We start from the raw sequence: 12424 nt of genomic DNA on the forward strand, positions 1-12424 counted from the left end.
CTAGTCTGGGGTGGCTAAAACTGTGAGTCATGAGCCAGGTCCACAAGGTCTCCATAAAGTCTTGGAAGGGTGTGGGGGAAATCCTCCGCGCCCCGTACCTCCTTGCACTGTCCGCTATCAACCTAGCAATAGTGGCAATATCCTACCAAATAGTCTGGCCATCCCGCACCATATAGGGTGAGTGGTACGTAAGGCTTCCTGGTGAGTCTGAGTACTAGTAAGTCCTTAGAGATGACCAAGCCAGAATGTCTTCATTAGGGTTTTACCGTGCCACCACAGTACCTCCACCCCGGGCTCCTCCCATCATAGGTTCACACCTAGGGCCACCTCATATCACCATTTACCCACCACAGGTATCCATTCCAGGGGTGCCCAGGTAGCACCTCACATCAAGACTTGCCCCAGGCTCGTTGTATACTCCAACTTGGTCGACACAACCCTTACCCTCCACACACCCAAGTTACAGACGCAGCACTCTCCCCATAGTCCAGATAACTCTAGTTTCCACCACGCATCCATATGGTATATATAAGCGTAGTAGAAATAATAAGCAGTGAAATATAGCAGCAAACGTGTGACTTAGCCTATCATCAGGGTGAGCAGGTGTAAGGTTGCGTCAAGGTAAAGGCCATCAAGAAAGCATACTACCATGCAAGTCCTATCATAGTGTGATTATAACAATAAAGTAAAGCAATTGTAGCTCTATATTAGCCATGCGTAATAGGTGCTATGAGATTGGGTGGGATGTGGCACCTTTAGTGAAGTCGTCTCCATACTCCTCACTATACTCTCGGTCCTCGTCCATCTGGTTCTCCTCCGAGTCTGCAAACGATCGCATTATAGTCGCGTTGCGACGTCTATAGAATAGCACAAAAAGCAATGAAAATTCAAAAGAGCCAAATGCACTCAATCATGGGTTCATTGCGTAGAGCTCAATTTTAGATGAATTTTGGTCCTAGTCTTGTATTTTTCTGAGTTCGTATGAATTAGTTACGAGTTTTTAAAGTTTCAATCATTTCTGAAAATGTGAAAAGGCTGAATTAATATCGTGCTGACACGTGTTACGCTCCTGTTGGTCCACGTGGCATGCTGACATCAGTATGACGTCAGCATCTTGGTTCCAAGCTGACAGGTGGGGTCCCACTGATGTCAGCTTGACGTCAGCATGACGTCATCAACGTCATCAGTTTCGACAGGTGGGACCGAGGGCTCTTGGGTCACTGACATGTGGGTCTGATCAAAGTCAACATCAAGTCAACGGGTGAGTCAATGGTCAACAGATCACAGTCACTGACATGTGGGTCACTGACAGCAGCTGACATTATCATGATGTCAGCATGACATCATCTCGGCTGTTTCATCCTCTGACAAGTGGGTCCCGCATGGCGGTGTCACTGACATGTGGCCCTGGTCAACGGTCAACGTTGACCGGTCAATGGTCAATACAGGCCGGGCCTCGACTGGGCTGGTTGGGCCTAGATTTGGGCTAGGCTTGGCCCACCATGTGGCACACGTTGGTGCAGCCATGTCACGACCTTGGGCCTCTACTGGGCTCTGGTCCACCGATCCGGTGCATGGTGGACTACGCGGTGTTGGTTCATGGACCGCAGACACGGTCTACGTAGTCCGGGTCCACCAATCCTTCTCCTCCGTTTGGTTCACCAGGACCGGGTGCACGCGTGCGTGAACTAGGCGGGGAGAATTCCCCATCATCCCCGATGCTCCCGCCGGCGGTGAGCTCACCGGCACGCCCCTCTAGTGGCATTGGTGTGCAATTAAGGTGGGCAAAAGCTCAGCCTCGCCATGGCAGGTGCCCCAGTGAAGTTAACGTGGTGGCCGGGCGGCTCTAGTTGGCTGGCCATGGTGGCGGCGGTCCTCGTACACCGGCGAGCGGCGGAGTGGTGGCTGTGGCGGCGGTACCGGAGATTGGTGGTGTGCACGAGCTCCCCGACGCTGCTACGGCCACGGTGAGCAGGTCGAAGGGGCTCCGGGAGCTCTCAACGCCTCCGGCCATGGTGACGGTGGGCTTGGTCATGGCGGTGCTCCGGTGACAGTGCCGCGTGGTTGAAAGCAGGGCTGCGGCAATCTTCTTGCTCACTAAGCATGCGCGCGGCATGTCCCGCGGAATGACAGAGCTTGGCGTGATGTTAACGGCGGCGTGTCCACGGTGGGGTGGCCAAGGCGGCCTCACCATGGCCATGCTCTAGGCCATGGTGAGCGCGCCCGAGCGTGTCTACATGCATGCCCTGTGTGCTTGTGTAGTTGGCCATGGCTTGACCTCAAATTGGCTTAGCATAGCACCGCAAGGCTAAAGAAGACGATCATGGAGGTCTTTTGGTGGCAGTTTGGCTAGGCCGAAGCTTGGCTTGAGCTCCGGCATGGTTTATTCATGGCGGCTAGGGGCTTGGAGTTGGTCTTAGTCATAGGAGGCTTACCGCGGTGTTCTTGATGGTGTGGTGCGGCGATGTAGCGAGATGGTGTGGCCGTGTAGCTCCGAAAGCAGTGTCGTGCGGCGTCGCTCGCTCCGGCTCCGACGAGCTCCTCCCCGCAGCAGCTTTCTTCTCCTTGCTTCTCTCTCTCTTGGCTTGATGCTGTGTGGTGTTGTGCCACTAGTGGCGGCGGTGAACGGGCTGAGGGTTAGGGCTCACGGATGTTGGCTTTTATAGCCGAGCTCCAAGGGCTCCAATGGCGGATGGCAATCGGGCGGTGGTGATGCGGGCGGCGCATCCGATGGCCCGCGTGCGGTAGCGTAAGCGCGGCGCAAGGGGGGGATAGGGTCATGCTTCTTGCGTGACCCCCTGGCCCACGCCTGCCATGCTGGTCGGCCCTCAGTCGCGTGGGGAGAATGCGTGGGTGAGGGGAAAAAGACGCTACTGTGCTGACAAGCGGGGTCGGGTCGTCAGGCGCTTGGTGCGATGTGGCGGCGTGCGGCGCGTGATGGCTGACGAGCGGGCCTGGCTTGTCAGTGGCTATGCGCGTGCGGGCGGCGATGCTAGGCCGGCTTCGTGGGCTATGCACATGAAAGGGGTAGGCGAGGCTCGGCTGGGCTAGCTGGGCCGGTCGAGGTAGGCTGGCCTGAGCTGCTGCCTCCCTCTTTTCTTTTCCATTCTTCTTTTTCTTTTGTTTTTCTTTTCTTTATTTGCTTCAAATTGATTTGGAGTTTGAACCATATAGCTTCACACACTTATACATGGTATATGTAACTTGTCCAAGGGTTAGAATGGTGGCCTAGACTCATCCCATATATTTGGGATTTATTGGCTATTTTTGCTATACCGAAATTAGTTTTAGTTTTCTATTTTATGTATTTTATCCTTTGAGTTGAGTATTAATTGTTTGAAAGTTTATTAATTATTAAAGGAGTTAGTCAAGTATCACATAAAGCAATGAAAATCCAAATCACATGTTACAATAATAATTATGCATGCAAGGTTTTACGTGTTGGGGATTCAAACACTCATATATGACATGTGTCATGATATGGTTATGAAAATGACTGCTTAGGTTATACTTTCATGCAATACTTAGGGTTGGCTCCTACACATGGCACTCAACATTGCATGGGGTTTAAACAAGAATTTTTTAGTTGGCATTTTTGGTGTGTGGATTTTTGGGTTGTTACACCCCCACAGCTAGTCCTCGAGCCTGACAGTAGGTGACGTAGTCACGTGGTGCTAGGGTCAGAAAGTAGAAGACCAGCCCAGCAGGCAGCCAGTCCTCGGGCATAGCCTTAAGATGAGAATAAGCACATTCATTGCAAGGTGAAGTGTGCCCACTTTGTCCCCGAGCCTGCTGGAAGATGAAGAATGAATCTTGTAGCAGGGTCAAAGAAAAAGAAAGCTTGCTAACGTCATCTGACATGCGCGTATCAAGACCCCAGACGTGGCGCCCAAGATCAACACCCTAATCCGAATAGCATGGAGTAGCTTGATAGCACACCGATGAGACATAGCAAGATCCGAGCACCGAGGAATCCCCGGCGTAGTTGGCGATGACCGAGCACTAAGGAATCCCCGACGTAGGCGGTGATGTCCGAGCACCAAGGAATCCCCGACAAATCTGGCGAGGTGCGAGCACCGAGGAGCAAGGAGTCCCTGGCGTCGCTGGCGATGTCCGAGCACCGAGGAGCGAGGAGTCCCCGGCGTAGGCGGCGATGTCCGAGCATCGAGGAGCGAGGAGTCCCTGGTGTCGCTGGCGATGACCGAGCACCGAGGAGAGAGGAGTCCTCGGCGTCGCTGGCGATGTCCAAGCACCGAGGAGCGAGGAGTCCCTGACATTGCCGATGATGACCGAGCACCGAGGAGTCCCTGGCGTAGGTGGCGATGTCTGAGCACTGAGGAGTGAGGAGTCCCCAACGTCGCTAGCGATGACCGAGCACCATGGAGCGAGGAGTCCCAGTGTCGCTGGTGATGACCGAGCACCAAGGAGCGAGGAGTCCCCGATGTAGGCGGCGATGTCCGAGCACCGAGGAGCGAGGAGTCCCCGGCGTCGTTGGCGATGTCCGAGCACCGAGGAGCGAGGAGTCCCCGGCGTCGCTGGTGATGACCGAGCACTGAGGAGTCCCCGACGTAGCTGGCGAGGTCCGAGCACCGACATAGCTGACGATGCCCATGCGGTGAAGTGTGCCCACTTAGTCCTCGAGCACAAAGTATCCATGCGCCGAGGAGTAACCGGCGTAGCTGGTGATGAAGCATGAGCGATGAACAGTCTGGTCAACTAGTCGGCAGCGAAGTAAGCATTGAGTAGAAGTGATCGGCGAACAGCCCGATCAACTGGTCGGCGACGTAGTCCATGAACCAAGCGGTCCGACCAGTTGATCGGTGGAGAAGTCTGAGCACCAGGTGGTCCGATCACCTGGACGATGATCCTGTAATACAAACATGTAGAACGGGTAGTACATGATGTAAAAATAAATGAACTTTGGAGAAAAATCAGCAATGATGATGAAATGGCGTATGCAGTTCAGTGATCAGTTGGTGTGAAAATATATTTATATTTAATATAAACCGCCTGAATAGTTAGTGTGTAGCTGAGTCTCCAGCCCTAGCTAGCCCATAGTCCATAACGTCGAGCGCGGAGCCCATGCACGTGTAGGAGAAACAGGCATCACCAAGGAGCCGCTGCCAACCACCCATAACGCAGAGGGCAGACGCTCGTGCACGTGTAGGGAGGAGCCAGAGACAGGGCCATCTTTGGAGGCGTCCGAGCATCAACATGACTGTTCGAGGGTTTGGAAAATTGTTTGGAGAGCAAACATGGAGAAAATGGCTCGGAGAAATATCACGGCGATATACGGAGATTAGAGAATATTTAGAAGAATATTAAAACGTGACTTAGCTTTAGACGGAGCGTCTGGTTGATGATGTATGGCGTTATCTGGTCGGCGTTGACAGCGAGCACCTGGCGGGCGGTGAGTTGTTGGTGAAAGTGACCTTGGAGGTGGTTCCGAGATTGGATCTGCTGTCGCGGGTGCTGACATTGCCAGCGATGAATCATCATCGTGGACTGACATGGATCTCCACGAGATTGACGATGAGAATGCGTTGTTGATTTGAGGTCCATCTGGCTCACCATGGATCAAGCGCACACCCCTACTTGGCACGCCAACTATCGACAGAATATGCTCGGCAGTCCACCAAGGGGTATCCCACGATGGTAGATTTGTCGGTGGGGGTGCATGTAATCAAGAATCGGATGGTGACACAAGGCGCAGAGACAGCGATTTAGATAGGTTCGGGCCGTCTGATCGACGTAATACCCTACATCTTATGTCTTTGGTGTATTGTATTGCTCTGGACCTATGTCTTTGGTGTATTGTATTGCTCTGGACGACCAAGTAGCTTGATCTAGATGTATGTATCTTATCCGCTAGGGGACCCCTACCTCTCCTTATATAGTCTGGAGGGTAATTTGGTCACTAAGCCAAAGTTTGAGTGTATACCATCATTTGAATGTAGCATGTTTGACCAAGTTTGAACTATGTGCTAGAGACCTTACATGGAGGTGGTCACTAAAGCAAAGTTGTAGTATTTGGCATGAGGAACAACTTTTATTTTTGGGTCATAGACTGGTTTAGCCCCTAACATGCTTGAATTAGGCTCACAAGAATCATCAAATCCTGGTTTTCAGCACTTATCAAATTTTTCTAAGTCTTAAACCCTGACAGTGCTGACGAGCTTACTTTGGGGATGAAATAACTCGGTCTCGGTTGAGAGTTGGAACATGATCCTTTAAGAACAATTGAAGTTGGTATCTAGAGCTACAAGTTTGGTTTAGATCATTAGCACTAATTCCTCATGGTTTAGGAAATCGAGCGCTGTCAATTCTAGCTGTCTGGCTTGCATCGCGGTTACTAAACGAACTGAATCAACGCCTTCGGTGGCCGACCGTCGCCAGAGCATGCACGCCGCATGGATGCGAGGATGGCTGCGCATCGCCGGTGTCCTGCCCAGCGTGGCCGTGTCAGGCCAGAGCGTAGTATAACGCGTCCCGCACCCGCTGCTCCATCCCCACGCTCTCCATTTCATTGCACTGCTTCCTCTTTCGCCACTCCCACAGCGCAGCCTCGCCGCCGAGCTGCGCCATTGCCTTGCGTGCGCTCCACCGCACCACCACTGTCTCCATCTTGCCTGTAGCTATGCCAAGTTCACCTCTACCGCCTCGACATAGTGGCTGGGTCAATTGAGCCTCGGTAAGGGCGTATTGCTTTTTTCCCCTCTTGCTGGAACCTCGGCCGCCATAGCCGCCTCCACGGCAAGCTCGCCACTGCTCGGCTCGCGCATGCTTTTCTTACAGTGTGTAGTGTTCGAGCTTGGTTAGGATGAGTACTAGCTTGTGCTATGACGTTACCTCCGTTAGTGGTCCCACCGACGCGGAACACGATGACCCGCACCGCCGCGTTCTGACCTCCGCGCCACCGCACCGTGGCCATGCTTCGTCGGAGCTTCTCAAGCCGCGTAGGTCGTCTAGATAGGTTTGCATGGTCACCGTGGTGCTGTTGCGCACCTCGCCTGGCTTCGTCGTGGCCGGTGATGACCGACGCACCGCTGAGCAGCGCCGCCATGCCGCCATGGCCGACGACGAGCATGCTCCGCCCACCCTTTACCGCCACCACCTTGGTCATTCGGTGCGCGCTGCTCCGTAGATCACATAGGTTCACTTGTCTCCACCGGCAAGCTCACCGGCGATGAGCCGTGGCTGGACCACGTCGAAGCAGCGCCGCTGCCCTGTTTCGGTTTCACTGACATGTGGGGTCACTGACCACCAGGTCCCGCCTGTCAGCGACAGAAATGAAGTAGGCTAGTTCATTTGTTCCTATTTTTGTATGCAACTTTGAAAAATTATAAGTTGAGCTATAGAGATCCAAAATCTATGAACCAAATTTTGTAGTGTTCCTTAGGAAGTGTAGCATTTATGAAAAATATGATATTAGCATTTGTAGTAGAGTTTTTGGAGGGATTAAAATGATACTTGAAATGTGTTTTTAAGTGTACGTAAACTTGTTTAATTTATATCTAGAGTTCCTATGCTCCAAAAATTATGAAATTTATGTGGTGAACTGTTCTTGACAAGTATGAGCTCTGGTAAAAATTTGAGGGTCAGTGCATGAATGGATTTGTAGTTATAGATTTTGCTTTTATAATTAGGTGATCCTTGTATGAATTTTTATAAATTTTTTATGAATCTAATATTCATGAAATTTGTTGGAGGATGTCCTAGTACCATATGGATGCTAAGAAAAATATGAAATCTATTGCTTGACACTGTTCACTAGGGTTTTCTATTTATGCTATTTTAAGCCTTTATGCCTTGTCATTTTTGCATAGGATGTTTTACTTAGTAAAATGGCAAGAAACTTTTACAGTAGTCTATTGGTAGTTCTAGGAAGCCACTGTAAATTTTTAAGAATTTATGATGCACTTTGGTATATGTTTATTATTTACCCTAATTATTTAATTAAATTAAGAAAGGCAATTACATAATTAGATTGTGTTTAAGCATAATGTTTGCTAGGGTTCTTATGATGCATAGTAACTGTTGATGTCAATGGTAAGGCTTAGAAGCCATTGATTGTATACAAATGACTAATTTTCGCTTTATCATTCAAATACAAGACTGCATGTATAGTTTTGATCGCGTCGATGATTTCATATAGATAATGGTATCTACTGTAAAACTTGTTAATAATAAAGTTGTATATAACTTGCTAATCTTCCTTGTGTTAAATTTTCACAGTCATAGGACTTAGGGTTTTCGAGTTCTTGCTATTACAAGTTTGCTGTCCGAAAGGTTTACTTTCTAGATAGCTTTGATTGAATGATTTGTTTGCCCAATTTAACTCCTGAATCACAGTGAGAGTATTAAAATAGAGTTGTAGATAATTTTATAAGCTTTCCAGAAAGTCCAAGATCACCACATTTGAATAAGTAGAACTTCAGTTATGAGTAAAACAAGTAGCTGCTGTTTTGTGATATAGTAAATGCATTGTTGAAGTAGGTGGTTAAATAAGCGAGAAGAGATATGCACATACTCAGTAAATGTGATGCACTTGTCATTTCTTTAACACCATGTTGTTAAGAATGCTTGCAAGAATCCATTCATCATGTATCATCATACTATACTTGCCAACATGAATGCATTTGCATTATCTCATGTCACACTCATGCATCTGGGATCTACGGAGGAGATAACGTTGCTGGAGTTCAACGAAGAAGAAGAAGGGGACCAGCAGGAGATTCCTCAAGCCGCGGCTCCCGAAGGCGAGGAGCAGACCCTAGAAGAGCTTCCGGAGTGCCCTGATCACCGCCCCACTTCCTTCCTGAAAGGCAAGCCCTAGAGCATTCTAAGTCTCCTAGTATTTTACAAAATATTACTGGAGTCCTTTATGATTGATGCATTAGGTTATAAGAGTTGATTGGAACCACTTGATGCATATAAATTCCTTGTCTAGAAATACTACCTTTAACCCTATATAGGTCCAAGATCGAATATATGCTTAGCCATGCTTAGACCGTTAGAAGTCGGGTGATTTCCTATCACCTGCGAGATATAGGTGGACACCGAAGCACGGTTGGCTATATTTGCTATCATGGAAAGGAATCATGGGGTAAAAGTAAATCAAGGCCGGGCGGAGTCTATGCGTAGGTTGACTCATGTGATTCCGTCTGTGCCGATTAAGGACCGTACCGTTGTTGGCGCTTCTAACAAGATTGAACGCATGCCTATCACTTAGCCGGCCGGATAACTCATTCTGACCGCGAAGCCGAGTAGCTCAACTTAGGCCGGGCCTCGCTCTGTAAAAGTGCACACTCTGGATGGTAGTAAGGATGTGCGGGGAGCTAGACTGAGCCCAAGGGCAGGCTGGGCCTGAACGTCCTAGCATTTGGTTGTCCCTGATTGTGCGGCGCTGGGCAAACCCGCGAAATGTGTACTTGAGTTGTACCAAAGGTGACCTAAGGTGACCGTTGATCTGGTCTGCCTGGGTTTGTGTTAGGAATAAATTCCCAGCTGGTTGAAAAACGATTCGAATCGCCGTCTCTCCTGGATAGTGAGAAACTTGGGTAGTCCCAACATTGTAGTAATTGCATTATGGAACATGATGGTTCACATGAACATGGATTTACAATACCGGCTATGGTTACTAGTGTATGCTCTTAAAATGATATACCACATGTTTGGCATATGATAGTTGTTAATTTAGAGATGGATAGTCATAATTAACTTGGTAACAGAATTATAATTGTATAACTGAGTTAATCGCTTTTTATGCAAAATGTTGTCAAGCTACATCCACTTATACAGCCTTGCATGATCCTTGGAGTCATTTTATTTCTAGTTTATGACGGGTAAGTCTAGCTGAGTACCTTCTTGTACCCAGGGTTTATTTTCCCATTGTTGCAGATGGCACTGTGTATCATGGTTATTGCAAGAGTTGCTTCTATCCCGCTGTGGATGAGGAGTAAGCCTTGGGCAGGCTTCTTTATTAACCCCTCTACATGCTTTTGTGGACTATGATAGTATGTTGGCAAATGCTACTTTCAAACTTCATTTGCTTCCACTTTTGTTTATCAAACTTGGTTTGTAATAACTTTGTTTCATACTCTGATGATGGAAATGTATATGTGAACTTTATGTAATATGTGACATGTATGTTGAATCCTGTACAATCTTGGTTGTTGTAAATCGTTTATCGAGGCCCGTCGTGGTACTCGACAGACTACCGGGTTTATATGGGTTCAAGTATGATAGTGCGACCACTTGCGGGCTGCCATTGTACTTGTACTCTTATAAATTGGTCAGTTCTGCGTTAATTGTCACATGTGTATTTAAAACAATAGTTTTTGTTTTCCAAAACCCTTTCTAGCAACTAATAGCTATATAAATAAGTATTTGAAATCTAAAGTGTGCTAGTGATCACTTTCCTTATGCCCAAGTTAAGGACTATTAGGTGGCTATTTAAGTACTAACTTGGGGATTTTAATTTCGTCGTCCATACGGCATGCTATTGTATGGATGCCATTCACTTGAATGGTAATGTATGGATCAAATGCCTCTACGCCAAGGTAAGTTGATGAGTAGCATGACCGCAAGATGTGAGCGTGCGGTCGGGGAGAGTTAGCTTTGGTACGACTATGTATGCATGCTTGCATGTGTATGTGGTGTGTATTTAATTGTGGGTATAAACTATTATCGGGTAGCTTTGATACAGAAGTATATGTATGAGTATGCATATATGGAAGTATTTAGATTTACATTCTGCATAGTTAATTATGGGATGGGCTGAAATGAAACTTTTATGCAGGTACACTAACAACGAAATGTGTAGCTCAACTAGTTACGCTATATATGAGAGAACGTATGTATGCCACCGCATATGTCGTTAGAAATAATTCTTCCTATGTTTGTGAGGACGTACGGAACGAGCATGCATCATGATAATTACCATTCACATAATTACATTGTTCCCCCCCCCTTATAAATTTCTTACTCGGTTATGTAACTCTTATCCATTATGGCCTTATCTCACACAAAGTTGTACATGTTGATGGTACAGATGGCAGCACCAGCTGGATGTGAGAATTTCCTTTATGGTTTTTGGAACGCCTACCCTACTGTGGAGAGTTTTGCACTTTGCGGGGTACCATGAACCGCCCCTTTATCATTGGAATGAAGAGTACTTGGAGGGACAGCCATGGTACGAGGTGTGGCTAACTATACCAGCCCGCACACAAACGCCCTTCTAGCAGGAGTGGAAGGTGGAATTAGAAGGAAAAACTCCTTGGGAGGCTGCCCAAGTTGTGGCCTTTGAGGTTTTGAGTCAAATCTGCCAGCAGCATGGGGATGCACTTATCGGCAGTGCAGCGGGTATGTTTCCTTGGATGGACCCATCCACAACAATATGGGAACAACGTAACCAAAATGCACTGATCAGAGATCGGGATGAGCGGGCAAATAGCACTAGTCCCGCTATGAGTGCAATGTTTGTGGTGATGAAGATGTTTTGTACATGCCAGGACACCAGGGATTTCTGGCAGGAATCATACACCACTTGCATGGACAAGCTCATGAGAGCTGAAGCCGCATAGCATAAACTCAAGAAGTGTGTGCGCAAGCAAAAGAATGCCGCAAGTAAAGCTCGATGGGAATCTGACCAAGCCTATGTAGCTTTGGGCACTCTCCATGCCCAACTGGAGCAAGTGGATCAACAGAGAGCAACAACCCAAGAAGCAAGAGCTAATGATCAAGCATTGCTTGTAGGACTATGGGACCAGTTGGAGGTCACCTGTGCTAAGGTGTCCACAACTAGACGCCAACGAGATGCAGCAGAAAACTATGCCACTGCAGTAAGGATAGAAAGAGATTGGCACCGCGACATGAGTAACACGCAGGACCATGCTGAAAGGGGCTTACGTCAGCAGCTTGCACAGGCTCAACTTCAAGTGATGAACCTTTAGCATGAAGTGCACTATTTGAACAACCAGCTGAACCAAATCCTTGATGGGGAAGAAGATGGTCCAAATATGGAGGAAGAGGAAGAAGTGGAGCCTGAGGAAGGAGAGGATCTCATCTCTGACCTCGATAGTGATCATGATGAGGATTAGATCGCCTAGTGCTTAGTAGAAATGCTTAATGTATCATCGTTGGTTATGTAATGGATCTATAGTTTGAATTTGGTGTTGGTGATTGGACTATCATGTAATATTGTTATTTGCATGACTATCACACGTTTGGTTAAACGCAAATGCAAATTCCAGTTGATTTATTAGAGATCATGATTCAAATATTCATGTGCTATGAGTCCGATAAGTGATCAAATTAGTGATGTCATATTGCGAGAATGAATTATTATGCCTCTGTTTTTATTGTATGAATTTGAGATTATCTCCAGTAAATTCAGTTTGGCATGATTACAAATTCATCTGCA

General features: G+C 47.8%; 1 pseudogene; it reads left to right on the forward strand.

Annotated features, from left to right (window-relative positions):
- Positions 1 to 7069: 7069 nt before the first annotated feature.
- The window catches only part of LOC136526004 (aspartyl protease family protein At5g10770-like), a 31412-nt pseudogene continuing 26057 nt past the window's right edge, over positions 7070 to 12424 (forward strand).

Source organism: Miscanthus floridulus, chromosome 19 (genome assembly GCF_019320115.1).
Source record: "Miscanthus floridulus cultivar M001 chromosome 19, ASM1932011v1, whole genome shotgun sequence".
Lineage (NCBI taxonomy): Eukaryota > Viridiplantae > Streptophyta > Magnoliopsida > Poales > Poaceae > Miscanthus > Miscanthus floridulus.